The sequence below is a fragment of the Phragmites australis genome, chromosome 19 (genome assembly GCF_958298935.1).
Source record: "Phragmites australis chromosome 19, lpPhrAust1.1, whole genome shotgun sequence".
In the NCBI taxonomy this organism is placed as follows: Eukaryota; Viridiplantae; Streptophyta; class Magnoliopsida; order Poales; family Poaceae; genus Phragmites; species Phragmites australis.
The window spans coordinates 17,077,275-17,101,361 of record NC_084939.1 but is presented as its reverse complement, the minus strand read 5'-3'; the positions used below and the strand labels follow the sequence as shown (position 1 = coordinate 17,101,361).

General features: G+C 46.5%; 1 pseudogene; it reads right to left on the bottom strand.

The window, feature by feature from the left end:
* Positions 1–18,642: 18,642 nt before the first annotated feature.
* On the bottom strand, positions 18,643–19,311 carry LOC133901037 (dirigent protein 1-like; annotated as a pseudogene).
* Positions 19,312–24,087: the final 4,776 nt, after the last annotated feature.

The following is a 24,087-nucleotide window of genomic DNA, read 5'->3' as shown; positions in this document are numbered from 1 at the left end:
GTATTGGCTTCTTCATCTGAATGACAGCAAGAGTGAGTACGGAAGGTACTCAGCAAGCCCTATACTACTTCAAGGTGTTGAAGTTTATGCTTTACATTTAGATTTAAGTGTAAAGCAGTTTATGCAGATATCCAATTGTATCAACTATGATCGACTTCAAAACATTTTAAGTAGTTCAAAAACCAGCAACGAGCTGTATCTGGGGTTTCTCAGTCCTGGGAGGGGCTACGCCTCACTCCGCAGTCCCTTTTATCACATCTGGTGTACATCTAGTACTACACAGCTTCTGGCGGATCGAGCCAGCAACCACATCACACAAACATCTAATCCACACACTCACTCAACAAGACGCACGCACCCAGAGTCTATTCAAGCGTGACCATGCCTTCGCACATCCATGACCGTGGACATGGCTATTCGAATAGATTTACACTATGCAGAGGTTGTACAATTTTACCCACGCGATATGCTCAGCCTCCATCCGTTGCAGGCAGAGGAGCGAATCATACCGAGACTCTCCAAACACATTTCCTGCTGGGCTTTTCCACGAGACACACCAAGTACCAAAGCTGCATGTTCTGAAGGCCAGCATCCCTTTCTAAGCCTAAGTCGGTCCCTAAAACCTCCAAACAGCAGGGCAGATGAACCTTTGGCGGCTCGTTGCTCTCAGTCTCCTGGTATCATGCCCAACTCAGTCCAGTGAAAGAAAAGTCAAGTCCTGCCCATACAGGACGCGTGGTTGCACGGGGGTGGCTAAGCATGACGGCACAAGACTCAGTCCTTAAGCGTCCGGACCAGGCATATTCATTGGCAATGAATACCACCAAGTAACTCAAGCCCCTAAGAGCATCCTTCCCGGAGGACCACTCTACCTACCCGCGCCAAAACAGTTTTTACCCATTTTTATACACCACCCTCCATATCTTACACGACATCAAGGATTTCACAATCATCACGGAATCAACAACCATCAAGGATTCATGGTATGAGTTATCATTGATAACAGTAAATCCTATCTCCGAGGATATGTGTTTTAAAAGCGACGTCTCTAAGGAGACGTATTCAATCCTATGCATGCTAGATATCAAGGCGTCGTCCGACGTTAAAATAGACAACGATAGGTAAACCAAAGGTGATATGTATTCTAGACGATAATATTCAAGACATGGCATGCGTCTGATAGGACTAACTATTGCAAGTAGTTTGTAAAGGCGTATTATATCGCACATGCGATAATAAGTCCAGTTATAGTTGATAATAAATATTTTTTGAAAACATAGGTTTAATATGATCAAGGAGATAGGACTTGCCTTCTCTAGAGTTTTGTCACACCTGGTTTTAACGGCCAAAACCAATTGCTGCTTATGTGTGCCCAGGAAGTTTAACACACATAAGGACGTTATAGGTGAAGTAACAAAAGCAATACTTTATTCAATTAAATGTTCACCTCTTACAATAAAAGACTTTACCTAAGCAAACTCAAAATTAACCTAAACGACATCATCTAAATGACGGCAGCGGGAAGAAAGCATTGGCGATCAAAACTCCACAGGCACCGACTGCAAGACACGCTCCTTAGAACACCAGGTCGTCATCTTGGAAATCCTCAAAGTCTTCCACTGAGCAGCATATGTTTTTGGTAGGAGAAAGCAAGGGTGAGCACATAATGTACTCAGCAAGTGTGGGAAAATAATGACATGCAGGCTTATATCAAGAATAGGCTGACACAAGGTATTATTTGCGTAAATGCGAGTAATGAAAACACATTTGGACTCAAAAGCATTAGACAAGTATTAAATGAATGTAACCCAACAATCCATCACCTAGCATACAAGATTCCCCACCCTGCAGACCACAATCGTCTAGTACTCCCTGTACTAAGACCAAAACCACACCATCTAGTACTCCCTGTACCAAAACCAAAAACCATCCACCATCTAATCATGTGAGGATCCAAGTCTCTCATATCCGTGAGCACGGCTGTTATAATAGTTTTACACTCTGCAGAGGTTGTCCAGCTTTCCCCACGAGTCAGTGAATTCCATGTTGCCGTGTTTGCAAGACACTTAACACACGCCAGTGGTGTGCTGCCAAGAATCATTGTATGACACTTTCCACTAACCAGAGACTAATCCAATGCATGTCTTCCTACTAGGTTTCACCGCCAGGCTTTACGCAAGCAAAGCTCCTACCCAGAAGCCCCCTTTTGTGCTGACCCAACGCACACTGGACAGACCCTAATCAGTATGTCACACCTTACCCATATCAGCCTCGTGGTTGGTACGTTACTTCTTGGGTTGTCGCTCCACGACCCGGTCCTTACTTAGGTTACTTGAGCAAACACTAAACCAACGTCATAACTATGACAACTATCAAAACCACTTCGCTCAAGGCCTAAGGTTCCATGTTGCTAGACCATTAACACATTAACGACCATTGTTGTATATGTTCATTAGTTAAGATTATGACACTTCTCAACATCCAAAAGCATGGCTAAGCAATCTATCCATAAAAGACTCCTAACCATAAACCATCTAGGTTCCAAGGGATGATAAGGGAATATCTAGGGAAAAACCCTAACATAGGTGACTACCTATCATATTGACAGATATTGCATGTAGTTTTGTAAAACAAAACATTTAAAAATGTAGGTTCAATATGATCAAGGACACTTGCCTTCTCCTTGCTGCTGCTTAGTGTATTCTTGCTCCTGGTCTTGATGTTTTTCAAATTGATACGGGACATTATCGGCTAATCGCACAATCACTGGCAAACAAACAATGAAGATACACTAAGAACAGAGCACAAAACAAAAGAACAACGAGATAAAAATTGGCTAAAATGAAAGAGCACTGAAAAACGAATCCATCGGCGCAAGAATCGCTTAAATCGGAGTTACGATGAAAAAGTTAGGGCTAAAACAAGTCTAGGGTTAAATCTGGAAAAAGAAAAGGACCTAAATTTAATTAACAGAAAGTTCAGGGACTTTTTTGTAAAAACGGAGGGACCAAAATGTAATTATGAAAAAGTATAGGGACCTAACTGCAAAAAGACAGGGCTCTTTTTGTTATTTCAAAAAAGTTCAGGGGCTAAATTGCAAAATTACCAATTAAAGGAATTATCAAATTTATTTTTATACTGAAAAAGGTTTGAATTACTGACTGCGTAGCTCTGGCTGACGTGGCATGGTGACAGGGGTGACACATCAGCAGAAAGGTTGAGGTGGCGGCTGAGGTGGATGGGTGACATGGCATGGCTGCTGACTGGGTTAAGTGGCAACACGTGGCAGCCTCGGGTTGGTCAGCGAAGGGGTATAGATGGGATCTAATCTAGGCCGTTGAGGACAGATCCAACGGCACAGAACAGATCAGGCGGCCGGAGGGGAAGAACAGGGTGGCGCCCGAGGGGTAGCGGCGGCGCATGGCCGGGATCTCGCCGGCGGCGACGACGAGCGGCGCAAAAGAATCGGGGAAGCGCGGGGAATCCATTTTGAGGCTTACCGCGGGCTTGGCGGCACGGGAAGGCGGTCGGCGACGGAAGGGGGCGGCGGCTGCTTCGGGAACTCGTCGGAGAGGGTGCTCCGGCGGCGCAGGGGCCAAGGCGATGGCGGGGAGAGCTTCAGCAGAGGCAGGCGCGTGCAATGGTGGGCTCGGGTTGCGCTGATTGGCTCTGGAACGGCGTGGCGGCGAGCTCGGACGAAGCGGCGGCGATGGCGGCTCGGCGAGCTTCAATCTCGACGACTAGGGCTCGGGTCTCGACGATTTTCGGATGAGATGAGTTCGGGGAGGGGACGGGCACATATATAGGCTGCTCGGAGGGTCGCGGGGCGCTGCAGGACTCCAAGGCGGCGTCGATTTCCTGTTCAGACTCGGCGGAGCGACAGAGTTCGACTCGGAGACGATAGACCTGACCGGTGGGTCCCACATGTCGGTGGCACAGGTGAAGGCGGCGTTGGCGGGGGCGTGTCCACGGGTGAGCGTGGGCGCGAGCGGTCGGCTGGGTCGGCATGGACGAGTGGGCCGAAGGAGGAAAGGCACGGCCCAGGCGGAAGAGAAGGCAGAGGCCGGCTGTTGTGCTGAGACCGAAGAAAACTGGGCCGGGGAAAAAAAACAGCCCGAGAAAGGATTTAATCTTTTTCTTTTCTTTCTAAATTCAAAACCAAGCTTCAAATTCAAAACCAAAGCAAAATCTCTTCAAATAAATTCATCAAAAATCAAATAAAATACTATTTGCCTAACTCAACATGAATGCAAAATATTCACTTATATCCTATGTCATTTACTTCTTCTTTCATATAAAATAGGGTTTTCTCTCTTTTTAAATAAGATATTTAAACTCATTTGAACTTTAACAAATATTGAGAAAATTTTAGAATTAGAAAAATTAGGGTGTTACAAACCTACCCCCCTTGGAATGAATCTCGCCCTCGAGATTCACCTGGAGCAGAGAAGAGATGAGGAAACTCCGCTTTCAGATCTTCTTCCCTTTCCCAAGTTGCTTCATCTTCCGAGTGGTGACTCCATTGCACTTTGCACATTGGTATTACCTTGGTTCTGGTTACTCTTTCCGATCTTTCAAGAATCTTCTTAGGGTATTCTATATAAGAGAGATCTTCCTGAACGTCTAATTCCTCCATAGGTAATTGCTCTTTTGGTACCCGAAGACACTTCTTCAACTGGGAAACATGAAAAACATCATGCACATCTGACAGCTAAGGTGGTAATTCCAACTGATAAGCCACTTCTCCCCTTTTATCCAATATCTTGAAGGGTTCGATGAATCTTGGTGATAACTTTCCTTTAACCTTAAATCTACGAAGACCCCTCATTGGTGAGACCTTAAGATAGACGAAATCCCCAATTTCGAAAACCAATTCTCTTCGCCTATTATCCGCATAACTTTTCTGTCTGGACTGTGCAATCCTCAGATTTTCCCGAATCACCTGAACTTGTTTTTCCGCATCTCGTAGAACTTCTGGGCCAAAAACCTGACTCTCTCCCGTCTCATTCCAGAACAGCGGTGTTCTACATTTCCTCCCATACAAGGCTTCAAAGTGAGACATTTGGAGGCTTGTCTGATAGCTGTTGTTATACGAGAACTCGGCATAAGGTAAACTTTTGTCCCAACTTTTTCCATACTTAAGAGCACATGCTCTCAGCATATCTTCCAATATTTGATTTACCCTTTCTGTTTGACCATCTGTTTGAGGGTGATAGGCAGAACTAAAATTCAACTTCGTGTCCATAGACTCATGTAGCTTCTGCCAAAACTTAGAGGTAAAACTGAGTTCCTCTATCCGAAACAATCTTCTTTGGTATTCCATGCAGACATACTATTCTTGACATATACAGCTCTGCTAGTTTAGCTCCACTATATGTGGTTTTTACTGGAATGAAATGGGCGACCTTTGTCAAGCGATCAATTACCACCCAAATAGAGTCATATCCATTCTGGGTACAGGGCAATCCAACAATAAAATCCATACCGATTTCTTCCCACTTCCACTCAGGTATCTTCAAGGGTTGTAGTAAACCTGCTGGTCTCTGATGTTCTGCTTTGACTTTTTGACAAGTATCACACAGAGCTACGTATTCTGCAACTTCTCTTTTCATTCCATACCACCAATAACGATCCTTAAGATCATGATACATCTTGGTTCTTCCAGGGTGAATGGAGTAAGCCGATTCGTGAGCTTCTCTCAGAATCGTCTTTTTAATATCTTCCCGGTTAGGTACGCAAACTCTCTTTTTGAACCATATTGTACCTTGTCTATCTTCCGTGAAACCTGGAGCTTTATCCTCCTTAATAAGCTGTCTAATTTCCTTGAGCTTCTCGTCCTCCAGTTGACTTTTCCGAATTTCTTGTTTAAGGGTACAATCTAATTCCATGGTGGTTGTTTCCAAGTCTACCACAAATCCAAGGTTGAGCTTTTCAAACACTTTCCATAACCCAGGTTGGTTATCTTGAACCATCATCGAATTGCAGTAACCTTTCCGGCTCAAGGCGTCGGCCATAACATTTGCTTTTCCTGGGTGATAGTGAATTCCCACATCGTAATCTTTAATCAACTCCAACCATCTGCGCTGAGGAAGGTTTAGATCCGGTTGAGTGAAAATATACTTCAAGCTCTTATGATCCGTGTATATTTCACATCGTTTTCCAATGAGGTAATGCCTCCAAATCTTCAGAGCATGAACCACAGCTGCTAGTTCTAAATCATGTGTGGGGTAGTGCTCTTCATGCTTCCTTAATTGTCTTGACGCATAGGCCACGACTCGACCTTCTTGCATGAGAACACATCCAAGTCCTTCTCGTGAAGCATCACAGTAGATATCAAAGTTCTTGCTAATATCAGATAGTACTAGCACTGGGGCCGTAGTCAATCTCTTCTTCAATTCTTCAAAACTTGCCTGACAAGCAAGACTCCATTTAAACACCACATTCTTCTGAAGTAAAGAGGTAACAAGTCGGGCTATCCTAGAGAACCCTTCTATGAAACGGCGATAGTACCCTGCTAATCCAAGAAAACTTCTGATTTCTGACACGTTGGTCGGTGGTAACCAATTCAGTACATCCTTCACTTTACTAGGGTCTACCGCTACACCTCCAGCGGTTAAGATATGGCCAAGGAACGCGACTTGGTCTAACCAAAAATCACACTTGCTAAGCTTGGCATACAGCTGATGTTCTCTGAGTGTCTGTAGCACAATTCTCAAATGTCCCTCGTGTTCTTCTTTGCTTCTGGAGAAAATTAGAATAGCATCAATGAACACCACCACAAACTTGTCCAAATAATTCATGAATACCTTGTTCATGAGATTCATGAAGTAGGCTGGGGCATTGGTTAATCCGAATGACATAATTGTATACTCGTATAGCCCATATCGAGTACTGAAAGCTATCTTTGGTACGTCCGACGGTCGAATCTTCAGTTGATAGTATCCTGATCTTAGATCAATCTTGGAGAACACCTGGGCTCCTCTCATCTGATCAAACAAATCCTCAATCCGGGGCAACGGATACTTGTTCTTAATGGTTACCTCATTAAGTGCCCTGTAATCTACGCACATCCTTCGGCTACCATCCTTCTTATCTACGAAAAGAACTGGGGCTCCCCAAGGTGATGCACTGGGTCTAATAAAACCTTTGCTTAACTGCTCTTGAATTTGCTTCTTTAACTCGACTAGGTCGTTAGCCGACATCCTATATGGCCTTTTCGCTATAGGGGCCATACCAGGTACCAACTCAATGACAAACTCGACTTCTCGATCAGGTGGCATACCTGGCAATTCGTCGGGGAAGACATCGGGAAACTCACAAACTATCTTGATCTGCTCAATGGTTGTTCCTTCAAGTGAATTGAGAGACCGATCCTCTATTGCTGGTTCCGTGGCTACGAACTCCACCTTGGTACCTTCTCCATTGGTTAGGTGAACTGCCCTTCTGGCACACTCTATGACTCCATTGAACTTGGCTAACCAATCCGTTCCAAGGATTACGTCAATGCCATTGGTTTCCAAAACTATAAGGTTCGCGGGGAATTCTACCCCCCCCCTTATGCTAAGCCTCATCCTAAGACATATATATTTTGCCTTCAAATTCCCTCCAAGCGAGCTAATAAACATATTATTCTTCATCATAACCATAGGTAATCCATGCTTTGCAACATACTGAATGGTGATAAAAGAATGCGAAGCTCCAGAATCAAACAAAACATATGCAGGTCGGGAGTTAACGAGGAACATACCGTACACCACATCTTGAGCATCAATAGCCTCTTCTGCTGTGACATCGTTGACCTTCCCATGCACATAGTTGTGTTGTCCATGATTATTCTGGCTGGGGTTCCGACTTCCATTGCGTGACTAGGCTGGGGTTGGAGTTGTCCTTGGTGTGTTGTTGGTTCGGGCCAGATCTTGCATCTTTTTAGGGCATTTATTCACATAGTGCCCTTCTTCTCCACAATAGAAACATCCTTTGTTCGGGCCTGGAGTTGCTGGACTGTTCTTGGTTTGAGGTGTGGCCGGTGGGGTTGATCGGGGCATCTGATAGTTGGAGCGCTGAACAGAGTTTTGTGACTGAGTCTGATACTGAACGTTGGAACGAAACATGGGGCCTTGCGGAGACATCTGTGTAGCTCCACGGAATCGTGTGTTGCTTCCTTGTCCCTGGAATGACATCTTCCTCTTCTTCTCTTCCAGCTGGCGGCGCTTGTGCTCAACCATTAGGGCTTTGTTTACCAATGCTTGGAAATTGGGAAACTCCTGGGGTAGCAAAGCATATTCTATGGCGTCATTCAGGCCTTCCAGAAAACGTTCCTGTTTCTTCTCCTCTGTGTCCACTTCATTGGGTGCGTATCTGGATAACTGAGTAAACTTGGTCAGGTACTCCCTCACAGTCATGGGTCCTTGCTTCAAACTCATGAACTCCTTCTTCTTCAGACGTACATCTCCAAAGGAAAGATGATGGGTGCGGAAACTAGCTTTAAACTCCATCCATGTGATAGATGCAGGGTTTTCATGTGCTGCACAGTAGGCTTCCCACTAATCTAGGGCTTGACCAGTGAGTTGATGTGAGGCGTAGAGAACCATCTCCCTATCATTGCACTGAGCAGCGTGTAGCTTCCTATCTATATCCTTCAGCCAATCATCTGCATCCATTGGTTCCACTGCATGACTGAAGACTGGGGGTTGAGTTCGTTTGAATTCTCCAAGCCTTGATGGTTGATGTGGTTGTGGAACATGGTTTGGTTGTTGTTGTTGCATATGCACCATAGTTTGAGCTAAAGCTTGCAAGATTTGAGTTTGCATAGCCATCTGCTGCTCCAAGGTTGATGGAGGGGGCGGGGGAGGATTCTGGTTGTTGTTGTTCTCCTCTTGAGTGTTAATGCTCCTCCTTGTGTTAACCATCTGGTTAGAGTTGAAGAAAAAGAACAGAAGTAGATGAGCAAGTCTGGAGAAGTTTAACTAAAGAGACCCATCTATATTATATTATATAGAAATAAAGATGCGTCTGTGGACAAGGTGCCAAAGCATTCCATAGCTCGCATCAGCACTTAAGAAAAAACTCCAACTTGCACACTTAGCACCATAACAAAGCTCACACTAACATTAATATTACCCTTAACGATTACATCGACGCTAGATTCTAATAAGGAAAAGACTACTATGGGAAGACTACACTACTGGGACTCCTCTCTAGTGCGGGACCCTGAGGGGGAGGAATCAACTGATCCATCCTCAAAGGTGGCGGGGGTGTTGAAGCAGATCCTCTTGCACGGGGGCGAGTGGATAGACAAGTCTTCTTCGTCATCTTCAGATCCCTCTTGATTGGCATCCTGTTCATCCTCAAGGGAAGCGGAGACGAAGGCAAGGTGCTGGCGAACTTCCCCCAACTCCCATAAAGCACAGTTGAGCTCGTCCTCCAAGGTCATGGTAAGGGCAACTTGCTCTCATAGCTTGGGATTTTCTCCAAAGGTGCTCTTTACGAACGGTTCGTCACTTCCCCGAGTTCTGCGGGGACAGTAAGCATATGGAGAGTTGTCCATCTTGCTGTTGTATTGATCATGAACACGGGATATGGCTTGACGAGCCGCATCTCGAACTCCAGCGGTGAAGGTTGCTCTTGGGACCATTGCTGAGTGAATGCCCACCACTCTTCGAACTTCCATACCCTCGTCTTGACTTCGCTCGTAGTCATAAATAGTGACTTCAACCTTCCATTCCACATATCCAGGGTATAGTTTCTTCACTCCCCTGTAGACTGGCTTCTGAGTATGTCCAAGTCCAGAAAGTATCCCCCAAAGAAGGCGCGGAAGATGTTCAGCATGAAGACCGTCACTCTCATAAACGTCAGGAACGGGATCCATATTCCGGAAGGTGGGGTTATCAATCTCCTCTTCAGTTGGCACACGTGGTAGAATGGGTGGACGTCCTCCGGTTGACTTGTGGGCAGTAAGTAGCTGGCGAACCATCTAAAAAGGAAGAGATGGGATGTAAGAAATAGTCTTAAGGATAGCAAGAGACAAGTTTGAGAACTATGGAAAGGCTTGGATGGGTTTAGATGACTAGGCAATTCCTTAGGACGACCATGCTAGCTAGGCTTGTGATCCTACAGTCAGTATGGCTCTGATACCACCTCTGTCACACACAGTTTTAACGGCTAAAACCAAGTGCAGCTTATGTGTACCCAGGAAGTTTAACACATATAAGGACGTCATAGGTGAAGTAACAAAAGCAATACTTTATTCAATTAAACGTTCACCTCTTACAATAAAAGACTTTACCTAAGCAAACTCAAAATTAACCTAAACAACATCATCTAAACGATGGCAGCGGGACGAAAGCATTGGCGACCAAAACTCCACAGACACCGACTGGAAGACACGCTCCTTAGAACACCAGGTCGTCATCTTGGAAATCCTCAAAGTCTTCCACTGAGCAGCATATGTTTTTGGTAGGAGAAAGCAAGGGTGAGCACATAATGTACTCAGCAAGTGTGGGAAAATAATGACATGCAGGCTTATATCAAGAATAGGCTGACACAAGGTATTATTTGCGTAAATACGAGTAATGAAAACACATTTGGACTCAAAAGCATTAGACAAGTATTAAATGAATGTAGCCCAACAATCCATCACCTAGCATACAAGATTCCCCACCCTGCACACCACAATCGTCTAGTACTCCCTGTACTAAGACCAAAACCACACCATCTAGTACTCCCTGTACCAGAACCAAAAACCATCGACCATCTAATCATGTGAGAATCCAAGTCTCTCATATCCGTGAGCACGGCTGTTATAACAGTTTTACACTCTGCAGAGGTTGTCCAGCTTTCCCCACGAGTCAGTGAATTCCATGTTACCGTGTTTGCAAGACACTTAACACACGCCAGTGGTGTGCCGCCAAGAATCACTGTATGACACTTTCCACTAACCAGAGACTAATCCAGTGCATGTCTGCCCACTAGGTTTCACCGCCAGGCTTTACGCAAGCAAAGCTCCTACCCAGAAGCCCCCTTTTGTGCTGACCCAACGCACACTGGACAGACCCTAATCAGTATGTCACACCTTACCCATATCAGCCTCGTGGTTGGTACGTTACTTCTTGGGTTGTCGCTCCACGAATCGGCCCTTACTTAGGTTACTTGAGCAAACACTAAACCAACGTCATAACCATGACAACTGTCAAAACCACTTTGCTCAAGGCCTAAGGTTCCATGTTGCTAGACCATTAACATATTAACGACCATTGTTTTATATGTTCATTAGTCAAGATTATGACACTTCTCAACATTCCAAAAGCATGGCTAATCAATCTATCCATAAAAGACTCCTAACCATAAACCATCTAGATTCTAAGGGATGATAAGGGAATATCTAGGGAAAAACCCTGACATAGGTGACTACTCATCATATTGACAGACATTGCATGCAGTTTTGTAAAACAAAACATTTAAAAATGTAGGTTCAATATGATCAAGGACACTTGCCTTCTCCTTGCTGCTGCTCAGTGTATTCTTGCTCCTGGTCTTGATGTTCTTCAAATTGATCCGGGACGTTATCGGCTAATCGCACAATCACCGGCAAACAAACAAACAAGATACACTAAGAACAGAGCACAAAACAAAAGAACAACGAGATAAAAACTGGCTAAAAAGAAAGAGCACTGAAAAACGAATCCATCGGTGCAAGAATCGTTTAAATCGGAGTTACGATGAAAAAAATAGGGCTAAAACAAGTCTAGGGTCAAATCTGGAAAAAGAAAAGGACCTAAATTTAATTAACAGAAAGTTCAGGGACCTTTTTGTAAAAATAGAGGGACCAAAATGTAATTATGAAAAAGTATAGGGACCTAACTGCAAAAAGATAGGGCTCTTTTTGTTATTTCAGAAAAGTTCAGGGGCTAAATTGCAAAATTACCAATTAAAGGAATTAGCAGCTTTATTTTTATACTGAAAAAGGTTTGAATTACTGACTGGGTAGCTCTGGCTGACGTGGCATGGTGACAGGGGTGACACATCAGCAGAAAGGTTGAGGTGGCGGCTGAGGTGGATGGGTGACATGGCATGGCTGCTGACTGGGTTAAGTGGCAACACGTGGCAGCCTCGGGTTGGTCAGTGAAGGGGTATAGATGGGATCTAATCTAGGCCGTTGAGGACAGATCCGACGGCATAGAACAGATCGGGCGGCCGGAGGGGAAGAACAGGGCGGTGCCCGAGGGCTAGCTGCGGCGCATGGTCGGGATTCTCGACGGAATCGGCTAAGGCTCGCCGGCGGCAACGACGAGCGGCGCAAAAGAATCGGGGAAGCGAGGGGAATCCGTTTTGAGGCTTACCGCGGGCTTGGCGGCACGGTAAGGCGGTCGGCGACGAAAGGGGGCGGCGGCTGCTTTGGGAACTCGTCGGAGAGGGTGCTCCGGCGGCGCAGGGGCCAAGGCGATGGCGGGGAGAGCTTTAGCAGAGGCAGGCGCGTGCAATGGTGGGCTCGGGCTGCGCTGATTGGCTCTGGAACGACGTGGCGGCGAGCTAGGACGAAGCGGCGGCGATGGCGGCTCGGTGAGCTTCAATCTCGATGACTAGGGCTCGGGTCTCGGCGATTTTCGGATGAGATGAGTTCGGGGAGGGGACGGGCACATATATAGGCAGCTCGGAGGGTCGCGGGGCGCTGCAGGACTCCAAGGCGGCGTCGATTTCCTGTTCGGACTCGGCGGCGCGGCAGAGTTCGACTCGGAGACGATAGACCTAACCGGCGGGTCCCGCATGGCGGTGGCACAGGTGAAGGCGGCGTTGGCGGGGGCGTGTCCATGGGTGAGAGCGGGCGCGAGCGGTCGACTGGGCCGGCATGGACGAGTGGGCCAAAGGAGGAAAGGCACGGCCCAGGCGGAAGAGAAGGCCGAGGCCGGCTGTTGGGCTGAGACCGAAGAAAACTGGGCCGGGGAAAAAAACAGCCCGAGAAAGGATTTAATCTTTTTCTTTTCTTTCTAAATTCAAAACCAAGCTTCAAATTCAAAACCAAAGCAAAATCTCTTCAAATAAATTCATCAAAAATCAAATAAAATACTATTTGCCTAACTCAACATGAATGCAAAATATTCACTTATATCCTATATCATTTACTTCTTCTTTCATATAAAATAGGGTTTTCTCTCTTTTTAAATAAGATATTTAAACTCATTTGAACTTTAACAAATATTGAGAAAATTTTAGAATTAGAAAAATTAGGGTGTTATAAGTTTTCTTTGAAGTCTTGATTGTAATCGGAGTTCTCCTCGCTTCTGATGCTTCCTGCGCAGCACTCGCAGAACTAGGGTGGCTCTGCAATTGCAACTACGATCAATAACGGCTAAACTAGAGAAGAACCAATTAACACCAAATGGAAAGCCAAATGAGTTCTAATGGACATCCTAATGTGACAGATGAATAGATCTTGATTTTTGATTAATTTCAGCGAAACAATCGCCGAAATCGGAGACAGAACGGAGAAGTTATGGCTCCCGGAAGATTTAATCAAAAATTAAATCGAAAAATTATGAAATAACACTATTCATAGGTGGGGCCCACCAGTGGGACCCACTGAACAGTAACCTGGGCCTACATGAATAGTAACCTGATGGGTCAAGATGGGCCCAGATTGGGCCGAGTCCAGGCCTGGATGGACTGGGCCGGGCTTAGGCTACACAGTGTGGGGCTGGGTGGTTTAGCGGGCTACGGTTTCTGGGCCAGCCCACGGGCTCAAGGCCTTTGGCAGCCAAGCCGGCCTGGCAGGCCAGCCAACCACTGGGTCGAGCCACGGCCTGCTTGGCTGGGTTGCCTGGCGCACAAATGGCGGCCTAGTTATGCGCGCACGTGCGCGCGCGGATGCACAGGGTGACGAAGGGGGATAACGTCACGGTGGGAAGGAATAGTGGCGGAGCTGCGCCGAAGTGCTTGCCAGTGGTGTGTTCCGGCCAAAGACTCACGACGAGATACTACACGGCACGGCGGACTCAGAGGGGAGCTTGTTGACGGCGGACTCAAAGGGGAGCTTGTTGACGGCGGCCGGCGATGGAGACACTACCAGACGACGGCCGGAGGAGAGCGCAGCGGTGCGAGATGATTGGGAAGCACCTCTCCTTCACTGCGGGGGTGCCAACCTGCAAGGGAGGGAGGTCTAGTGCCTTTAGGCATCACAGATCGACGGCCGGGCCACACTACATTGAAGGAACATGCCAACGGCGAGAGCAAGCACGGCGATGGACACAACCACACGGCAGAGTGCGGCGATAAGCTAAGAGGGAGCCCGAGGGACACCTACACGCTATCGACCCGAGAGGGAACTGGGAGGCTCACCGAACGTAAGAACGGCGACAATCAGGGCGGCGACCGGCGATTTGTCGAAGGGGTGGTGGCGGTGCTGCTCGGCTACTGGCTCGGGTGGGCTCCGTCGGGCTTCCGACAATTGGACGGCAGCAAGGTCCTGAAGCTCCTCGGCAGCACATGGTCGGTGGATCGACGACGGCGAGGTCATAGCGGCGGTAATGGCGATGGCGAGAGTGCAGGGTGAGGCGTGATGGAGAAAGAGGGGGAGGTAGAGGCCGGGCTCTATTTATAGAGGGAAGGGAGAGGCGGACAGAGGCGGTGCAGGTTGCTGGCATCACGGGACATCGACGGTGAGGTGGCAGCTGGCACCCACCTTTTTCCTAGGGCATGGGCGAGCTCTACACCGTCCTTACGCGCGCGGGACGCGAAAGTCTCGCGGCATGGTGTCGGAGGATGAACTCCACAAGCGGGGATCCGAAGGGACCCCCTTTGAGATTCGGCCGGGGGGATGATTCTGAATCTACCTCGTACGTGATTTAATGAGAGTAAATGAGATGCAAGTAGGGTGGATGATCGGATGCTAGTGGAAATAAATGCTCAGGGGATTTTAGACAGGTTCGGGCAGCACGAAGCATAATACTCTACTCCTGTGTGTATGCTATAAATGCTCTGAGAATGCCTTTATCTGGGTCTCTAGTCTTACAAGGATTTCTGTCTAAGTCTAGAGCCTCATTAGCTTGTCTGCGTCTGTTGAGCTTCTTGAACTTGTCTCGGTCTTCGCCTGCTCATAAGACTTGGTCGACCTTGTCCGGCTTGTTCTTCTCCGGGGCGCCCAACCCTTCTTATATCCCGTCGGGGCGGCCTAGCGTGCCCAGAAAGGATGGTGCAAGTCCCAAGGCGCCATAAATGGAAAGCAACCATCATGGGCTGCAGCTTGATGTTACGGGGGGTTGAAAATGCGCCCCCGTCCGGTCTTGTCGTCATCATGTCGCTTTTTAGCGGGTGCAACAGGGGGGCCCACCGGGCAGCCACCAAGCAACCCCGCGTGCCCGCCCGGTCAAAGTAGGCCTGACACAGCAGGACGGCAGGCGATATGCCTCGAGCCCTGCGACGATATCCCGGGGCGCGTCGGATGACGCGCGACGAGACCCCCTGCATTAAATGTCCCCACACCTCCCTGCCAGGCAGTGGCAGGGACTGACAGCAGGCGTGGGGGAGTGGTTGGAAGTGACAGGCCACGCTCCCTCTTAAATGCAACATCGGGCCTCTCACCAATTGACACCTCACAGCTGAGCTCTTGTTGGGTCCACCGGCAAGGGGCTTCTCAAGTCCTCGGGGAACTCTGGGTGCTCAGGGACTACTGTTCATAGCCCCGAGCGCCCTCTCCCGGAACTGTGTCTGCTCGGGTCCTCGGGGAACTCGGGTACTCGGGGACCACTGTTCATGGCCCAGAGCGCCCTCTCCCGGAACTGTGTCTGCTCGGGTCCTCGGGAACCACTGTTCATGGCCCCGAGCACCTTCTCCCGGAACTTGGTCTTCTCAGACCTCAGGGAGATAACCCCCGAGGGAGGGCGCCACGTGGCACTCTACTGTCCTGGCCTCGGGACTCGGGGACCCCCGGTTCCCATGTCACCGACACATGGGTAGCGGGGCATGGGCAGCAGAGAGAGGGAGAGAAGCGGGGGAGAAGAGCGAGCGGAGATTGTGGAGGCTAGTCGAGAGATTTTCCCTAGGGGAGAAGAGAAGATTTTCCACATAAAGAACCATAGAAATCTCAAAATAAAGCATATGAACCTACTTAATGCATAGACTATTTTGAAATTGTTTCTAGTGCACCTTGAAACACTTATGCGACTTAGCATCACTCATAAACATAAATGTCTATATATACTGGTATATATACATCCACATACCTATTATCTTAACCCTTAGCTAACTTAATTAATCTAAAAAAATTTAATTTGGAGCAAATTTTGTAAATAATTGGCATCTTAAACTCAGGATGTTACACAAGGTGACCCCGGGTTTGTTCTTCCTGTATTTTAAAAATCTAAGTCACTATTTTGTTGAAACGGCTCCTAAATGGTGGAATATATTTAGGATTCATCCCTAGAGTCGTGTGGATTAAAAGGTGGGTGAGGGTCATCCCAATTCCTCTTGTTTGTTTACACATGTATAATGCTCCCAACTCACCCAAACAAGCCATAAGGCTTAGTTTGGAAGTATGGGGAGGAAAAACCAGGGAGCTAAACCATTGGAAGGGGGGGGGGGGAATTTTTAGACATATGAATCCCTGAGGAGATTTCCTTGTCTAGGGGTGGTTCTCTGTCACCATTTGAAAGTATAAATTCTAGAGAATTTTTGCAGTGTATAAATTACAGAAATTTGATAAGATCGCACAGGAGAAAGCATGAAGCATCAGAAAGTTTGATCAGATCACACAGCAAAAATTTCTGCATGCTTACACAACTTTCTATACTCTTACAGCAAAAAAATTGATTGGATCGTATGCATAAATTTTGATCAGAGCGCACAGCAAAAAATCAAAATAGCTGTCCCGGGGCAAGAATAATGTTATAATCTTATTACATTTCACAAAATAGCTTCCAGCAGGATCTTAATCGTGCATCCTCATTGCCGTGTCTCTCATTGCCGCCACCTACAGGAGCCACCAGATCCGGTCGATGGGAGCAAGAGGAATTGGGACGTGTGCCGCATCACAAATCAGCAAGCACCGCATCACAAATCGACGTGTGCCGAACCTCCTTCCAACCCTTCCTCTCCGAAGATCCACCCGCCTGCCGCTCCACTCCACCGAGTCGCACGTCCGCCTCCTCTTGCTCCCATCGACCGGATCTGGTGGCTCTTGGAGGTGGTGGCAATCAGAGACACAGCAAGGAGGATGGCGATGGCAACATGTCAGTGACACCAGCAGCTGCATCTACAATGTCTCGGAAATTTCAAGGAATAAGCTGGATTATTTCGAAATACGGAGTAAATGGACGGTAATAAACTTCCAAAATAGTTAACTCTGATTCCCAGAGCATGATTCCTATTTCGATTCCAACCCAAAGGAGATCCGGTCCTGACTAAAACAGTTGGTTGAGATTTACCCGTTCTGTTTAATTTCACCCTACCTGAGTGCGAGTGCGAGTGCGAGACTGGATGCATGGTTTGATGGCAGTTTTGTCATTTCCATGAATATTAGTGGGACAGACGGAAGCTAAATGGAGCCCAAATTACAAGAGAGAAATACATTAAAGATTTATGAACTTCAGATGCCACGGACTGCTCCATTCGACTTTTTAGATGGCAAATCATGAATTGGAGAGCTATTCGATTGCATGTATAGTTGATTTTCCTAAATTATTGTACCTTGGGGACGAACGAAAATGATCTTTACCAAACTCATGTATGCAGCATGCTAAAGAACACAAAGATACATATGTTGCAAATATAATTTCACGTTTCCTAATCTTCATATGCCTGAAATTACCCAAGATTCAAGCGACGGAGAATGGTGGCTGCCAGTAGGTTTAGGTTTCAAGGTTTTAGAGTGTTGGAGGTTCACTGGGCTTAAAAGAGAGGTTCTCGGGGCGGCTGCTAGACATGCAGCGGGATGCAGTTTGACGGTGCAGCGAGGCACCGACATTGGTGTTGGCGTGGGTGGTAGGCAGGTGCAGAGTCAGAGCAAGGGTAATGGAAATGTGTTGGTTTTGATATCCAGGATCGAATAATTATAGGAACATAAGAACACACGAGTTTCCGAGCTGTGACAGCTTAGCCTTTACTTTCCTCTTGATCCGAGCTTGTTGAGTACTTAACCGAGTACTTTCGAACTTCTCGATCTTACAACTTGATCGACTCTTTTCTCATAGTCTTTCTTTTCTCCAGAACATATTATGGGATATCCTTCTCCCTTCATTATATAAGAGCCAAGGACTAGATTCTGAATCCCACTCCGATACAATTATATTCCTATTCAGACTCTAATCTTACTCCTATTAAAACACTATTTTAATTTTGATATGGACTCTTATACATACTAAAATTAAATCTACCATAAAACAAGATTAATTTCCAATAAAATAGACTTCTTAGCACAGCAACAACGGATCCGAAGGAAGGAGAGAGCGGATCCAGAGGCGGGAGAGCTGTTAGAGACGGTGGAAGGGGTAGGGCAGGTGCGAGCGGCAGGATGAATCGAACGAAGTTGCGAGCGAACAGAAGAGCGACTTGAGGTTGAAGACGATTCATCTAGTGTTAAAATCACATCTGAGGGCAGAGATCCGTGGCTTCAAAAATTTTGGATTTTCAAATGTATGAAGTATAGATCTCCCATATAATTTCAACCCAAATACACATGCAGCACATGCAGAAAGCGAAATTGCAAACGATTCCACATCCACAACAATCAAGCGCATACATGGCTTCTTGCGAGTAGGTAGCTAGTGCTGCACGTAGACGTCCATCTCGACAACGCCGCCGCGGGAGAGATCGTAATCATAGCTCCTGCTGAGCATGTACCCGGGCGCGAACCGGAACCGCCCCGTGCCGCCGACGATCATCGACTCGCGCACCTTCACGTCCACGTCGATGCGTCCGTTCACTGCGACCGAGCTACCTCGCTGCTCGCCGGCCTCCAGGACCAGGTGCTTCATCAGGTGCAACACAACCCCGCCCTCCGACACGCGCACGGCGAACCCCTACCCCGTCCCCACGCGCGCGCTGTCCCCGCGGGGGCCCTCAGTCAGCGCGTTGTTCAGCACCACGGCGTCCCCGAACTGCCGCGGCGACGGCAGTGACAGCGTCGACGGCGTGCTCCAGGCCGTGGCGCTGTCGTTATCGCCGTCGCTGGACGGCGGGAGGTGCGTGGAGGCAGCTCTGCCGCCTGCCTCGTACCTGCGGAAGTAAACTGCGGCGGCGAGGAGGAAGGCGGCGCCGAACAGGAGGGAGGACAGGGATGAGGCCATGAGCTTTGCTCTAGCTAGGCTATGGCTGCTGCTTGCTTCAGATGTGTATGCGTGTGGTTAAACACATCTGGTTAGTACTTATTAGCTCGCACTCACTCGGGGTTCTGGACCAAAATACCTGCGATCCTTATGGCTGATATGTCTGCCACACAATCTCCACGGCTCCCACGAGCCTAGCTAATCCCCACGTGACGCGTAGGGTGCCCTATCAGGATTCAAAAATTAGTTGAAAACCAATGGAATATCGTGAATATCGATTAATTTGGTCTGCACCATATTTAGAAATCGATCGGTTTTCAAATTTAAATTAAAAATTCAAAAAAATAAAAAATTACAAAAAATCCAAAAATACTATAGACAATTCTAAGACCTTTTGTGAAAAAATTTGAAAATAATATCGTTTGCATCGCCGTTAGTGGTACATAAAATACTCAACTAGGGCTGCTCCCGTATAAGGAGCGAGGCCCTATATCCTGAAGTCTCAATCGTTTTCTTTGTCTATTAAGCTTCACAGGGTTAGGACTCCCTAAATCAAAATGCAATCGCAGTTTATCAACCACTCACGCCAACATTGAGATCTTCGACTTAGCTCCCACAGGTCATCCACCTGGGGCACCCATTTCCTCGTTGACCCATCATGCGAAAGGGACTACCTTCGGCTACCACAAGATATTTAGAAACCAAAGAAGCTGAGCCTACTTTACGCACTTAAGGCAGCAGCAGATGATGAAGAAATGGGCGGTAGATGATAATGAGAAAGGGGCAACAAATACCTAGCTTGAAAACTAGAGCATAAAGTAGTTCAGTGAAAAGGCAAGTAGTTTATCAATTGTTATTTTTTCTTGCTTAGGGACCTATGTTTCAAGTAGTCTCCTTTTCAAGTAGGTACGCTTTGGTCCGCTCAAGAATCGACAGGTTTAGGTAAATATCTAATGCGTTCCCCAATGGAAAAGGTTATTTTTGGGGCGTTGACCAGAGGCATAGATATGATCATAAGATTCAAAGCCCCAAGGTAGAAGGGGGAAGACATTATCGAGCCCAGGGAAGGATGTCTAAGCCAAAAGTGTTGTATGGGAAATACTTCAAGAAGTTATACGGGGACATCCTTGTACTATTGAATAGAGTACCTATCCTGCATAGATTAGGCATACATGCCTTCCAACCCACTTTAGTAGAGGGAAAAGTAGTTTCTCGAGTGTCATCCTGTGAGGCCGCATCGCCCACCAAAATTGACATCCGGCACCTTCCGTAAATTTCATGATAATTCGGACTCGATTTGCAAATCCTTCTGCAAATATATCATTTCATGAAGAGAAAGTTTAAAAAAATATTGAAATGGGTCGTATGAACAGGATGATTTAGTCCATCACATTAACGAAAAGCTTAACATGTAAACATATATTTTTTTATAGGACTTATCTTAAAGGATCTTTAAAATTAGTTTCACTTCATTTAGAGTTTTATTAATTTCTCCATAATTTTTACAAAGTTCACAAGCATAAAGTGCGCATCTTAAGAAACAATATTGTAATAACTTTTCATGTCTATCATTATTTTTCCTGCATAAAGCATAGTATAAGTAAACTAATAAAAGTGATTTCACTAATTTTGGAGGTGTGATGGGTTAGTTATGGATTAATCTAGTTGTAACACATTTATACAATCATGCATAACTTTTTCATGTCTATCATTATTTTTCCTGCATAAAGCATAGTATAAGTAAACTAATAAAAGTGATTTCATTAATTTTGGAGGTGTGATGGGTTAGTTATGGATTAATCTAGTTGTAACATATTTATACAATCATGCATGTTACAATAACTATTTTTATAAATTAATCTAGTTACAACACATTTATAAAAAAAATTGCAACCATTGAAATAAGTGCCAAATTCTTAATAAACATATGGTTAATTAGCCGAATTTTATTAAGTTTCGTTTCATGCATACCAAACCAGCCGGTGATACCATGACACCATGGTAAGGACTGTCGGTGCGTCACTGTACAGATCCTGCTTCTTGGTGCATGTCATACGTAGTTGTCTTGGAAAAAGAGTTGTTTCATTGTCCTGAGTAAAGGCTGAGATCAATCTGAATCCAGCCTGATCAACTGTATCAACTGCCACACTCAAACTTGTACACGTAACTACTCTTTGAGCTAGATATATTTCAGACTTACTATTTCCACTACTACAGAACAGATCAACAGTATCGGTTTCAAAATCTCATCAGTGCCGGTTTTGAAACCGGTACTGCTTAAGCAGAACTAATGAGGACGGACTAGCACTGCCGGGTTCACAACTGGCACTGAATCCTTTTTTAGGGGACAAAAAAGGAAATCGAGCCGGAGCCGCTCGAGCCTTTGGCAACCCATCCCTGCGTCGCGCTCCTCTGGCTACCACACCCGCTCCACGCACTCCTCTGGCCGCACTGCCGCGCTCATCTGGCCATCGCGCCCGCTCCACGCCGCCCAGCTAGCCCGACCTAATGACCGAACACTACCATGGTTGAGCCCTCTTCTCCATCCCTCACTTCTCTGCTCCCTCCTCCCTCTGTTCTTCTGCCATAGGATGCCCCAAAACATCACGGTGAGCCCCTCTCTCCCCCATCTTTCTCTACACTGCTCCTCTCCGCACACCTGCATGAGCACAAGCATCCACAGATGCGACGCACAAAACACTCAAGTCCTCTCCTTCACTCCTCACCATCGTCGGCTCACCTAGGCATCATCGTCGAGCAACCCCATATGCTCCCGACTACCGTTGCTCAGCGAAGCCTGGGCGTCGGTGCACTCTAGCCTACAACCTCGTTCCCGCTCGAGGGGTAGGAGAGGTGAGCAGAGGGGGAGGAGAGGAATGCCAAGGAGCTCGAGGGCGACGTGGAGGGTGGGTGTACAGTGGATGGGGGCGCTGTGGAAGTCGACAAGGATGCCGTCGTGGAGGGAGACCCAACGGAGCAGAGGGCCCAGCATGCCAAGGGCGGCAAACAGCGTGGACGCGGAGGTGTGGAGGCGGCAGACGGCGCGGAGATGCGCTAACGAGTTGTACTGTGATGAAGAGATAAGAGAGAGAGTATGAATGGTTGTACTGTGGCGAAGAGATAATAGAACGAGTGGATCTAGACAACTCATTTCAACTGTTGACGAGCCGGACACGAGCGCACGAGCCAAAACGGTAGTCTATCAAAATTCCGGGTCCGGTGCAAGTTTAACTGCCAGTTGGTGGTGGAAACCGGCACTAAAACTGACTATCAGTGTTGGTTCGTGGCTGGAACCTGCACTAGTTCTTAGCTGTGAATTATAGTTCACGCATGGAAGATTAAGAACCGGCAGTGATACATTTTCACTGCTAATTCTTGTACAACTGACAACGATAAGCCCCTACCTATGACTGGTTCTGTAGTAGTGTTCTTATCAAGTGATGTTATAAAACTTTAATCACTAGTATACGTAAAAATATTTTGATTTCTTATATTTTAGTAATTTTAACAATACAATTACGAAAAGTTACGATCAATGGCATCTACCAAAGATAGTGTTGATGCCTAAAACAATAAGCACGGGAAGGGACGGATCGACATCGAAGCGGAGGTGCGGGAGTCGGTGGTGATCGGCGGCACTGGCCGGTTTCGGTCTGCGTGTGGGTACGTTATGACTAGGAACTACGGCGACTACGACCTCGCCAAGGGCGGCACCATGGAGATCGACGTGTACGTTCACTGGGTAGAGCGACTGAGGAAAACGCTGCAGTGTTGCCTTTGGATGCATGCATGCTTAATTACTCGTGGTGTACGTACCTACACTGCTAGCTAAATAATGTGTGTATGTACCTAACGATTTCTACATTTACTGTCGAAATAGATTTATATGTCGGCTCATCACTATCGGTTCCTTACGAGCTGATAGTGATGGAGTATCACTGCAGGTTTGTATCAAGGATCGACACTAAAAAGTTATTCGAAAAGAATCGGCAGTGAAATTTGATTATTACTGCCAGCTCGTGGCTAGAACCGGTAGTGAAACCTTGACTATTACTGCCGGTTGGTGGCTAGAGCTGACAGTGATAGTCGTCAAGTATCACTGCCAGTTGGCGGCTAGAGCCGGCAATGATAGTCAAGGTTTCACTGCTGACTCTAGCCACGAGCCGGCAATGATACTATCACTGCCGGCTCGTGGCTAGAGTCGACATTGATAGTGGATGACAGCTTATTTTAAAATATTCATAATTTTTTTATACGAAATCGGATGGAAACAAACTTTATATAAAAACTGTATCCCTCGACGAGATCTACAACTTTGTAGTTGAAAACTTTTTCATTTGATATCATTTAGATATCCAAATAATCATTTGAAGTTTCCGACAGAAGATGTTAAAAGGATTGCATATCCTAATGGTATCACTAGTACTTCTATGGTAGGATGGTAAAGACATATCGTACGAGCTGAGAGGTTTCGGGTTCAAGTATCACGAACCGCACGCGCGCGTATTTTGCGCAAAAAATCGCATGACTTAGGACTTGGGACGGCGCGGATGTGGGGGTTCCTCGGGTTTGGGCGTGGGGGTTGATAGTCTCCATGCATCATGAGTCAGAACTCAGAACTTTTACCTGTCTAAAACTAAAGTCTAAATTAGCACTATGAACAACAAATTGGCACTATAAAGTATGAACAACAAATTAGCAAAAGATTACAATTTTTATTCCTCCTGTGATGCGGAAAAAATATTCAGATTTTTTGTTTATGTTGCGTTACGCAGATGTGAAGGTTTCTGGAAGAAGATAGAGCATGCAATTTGTAGGATAGAATAACATCTAT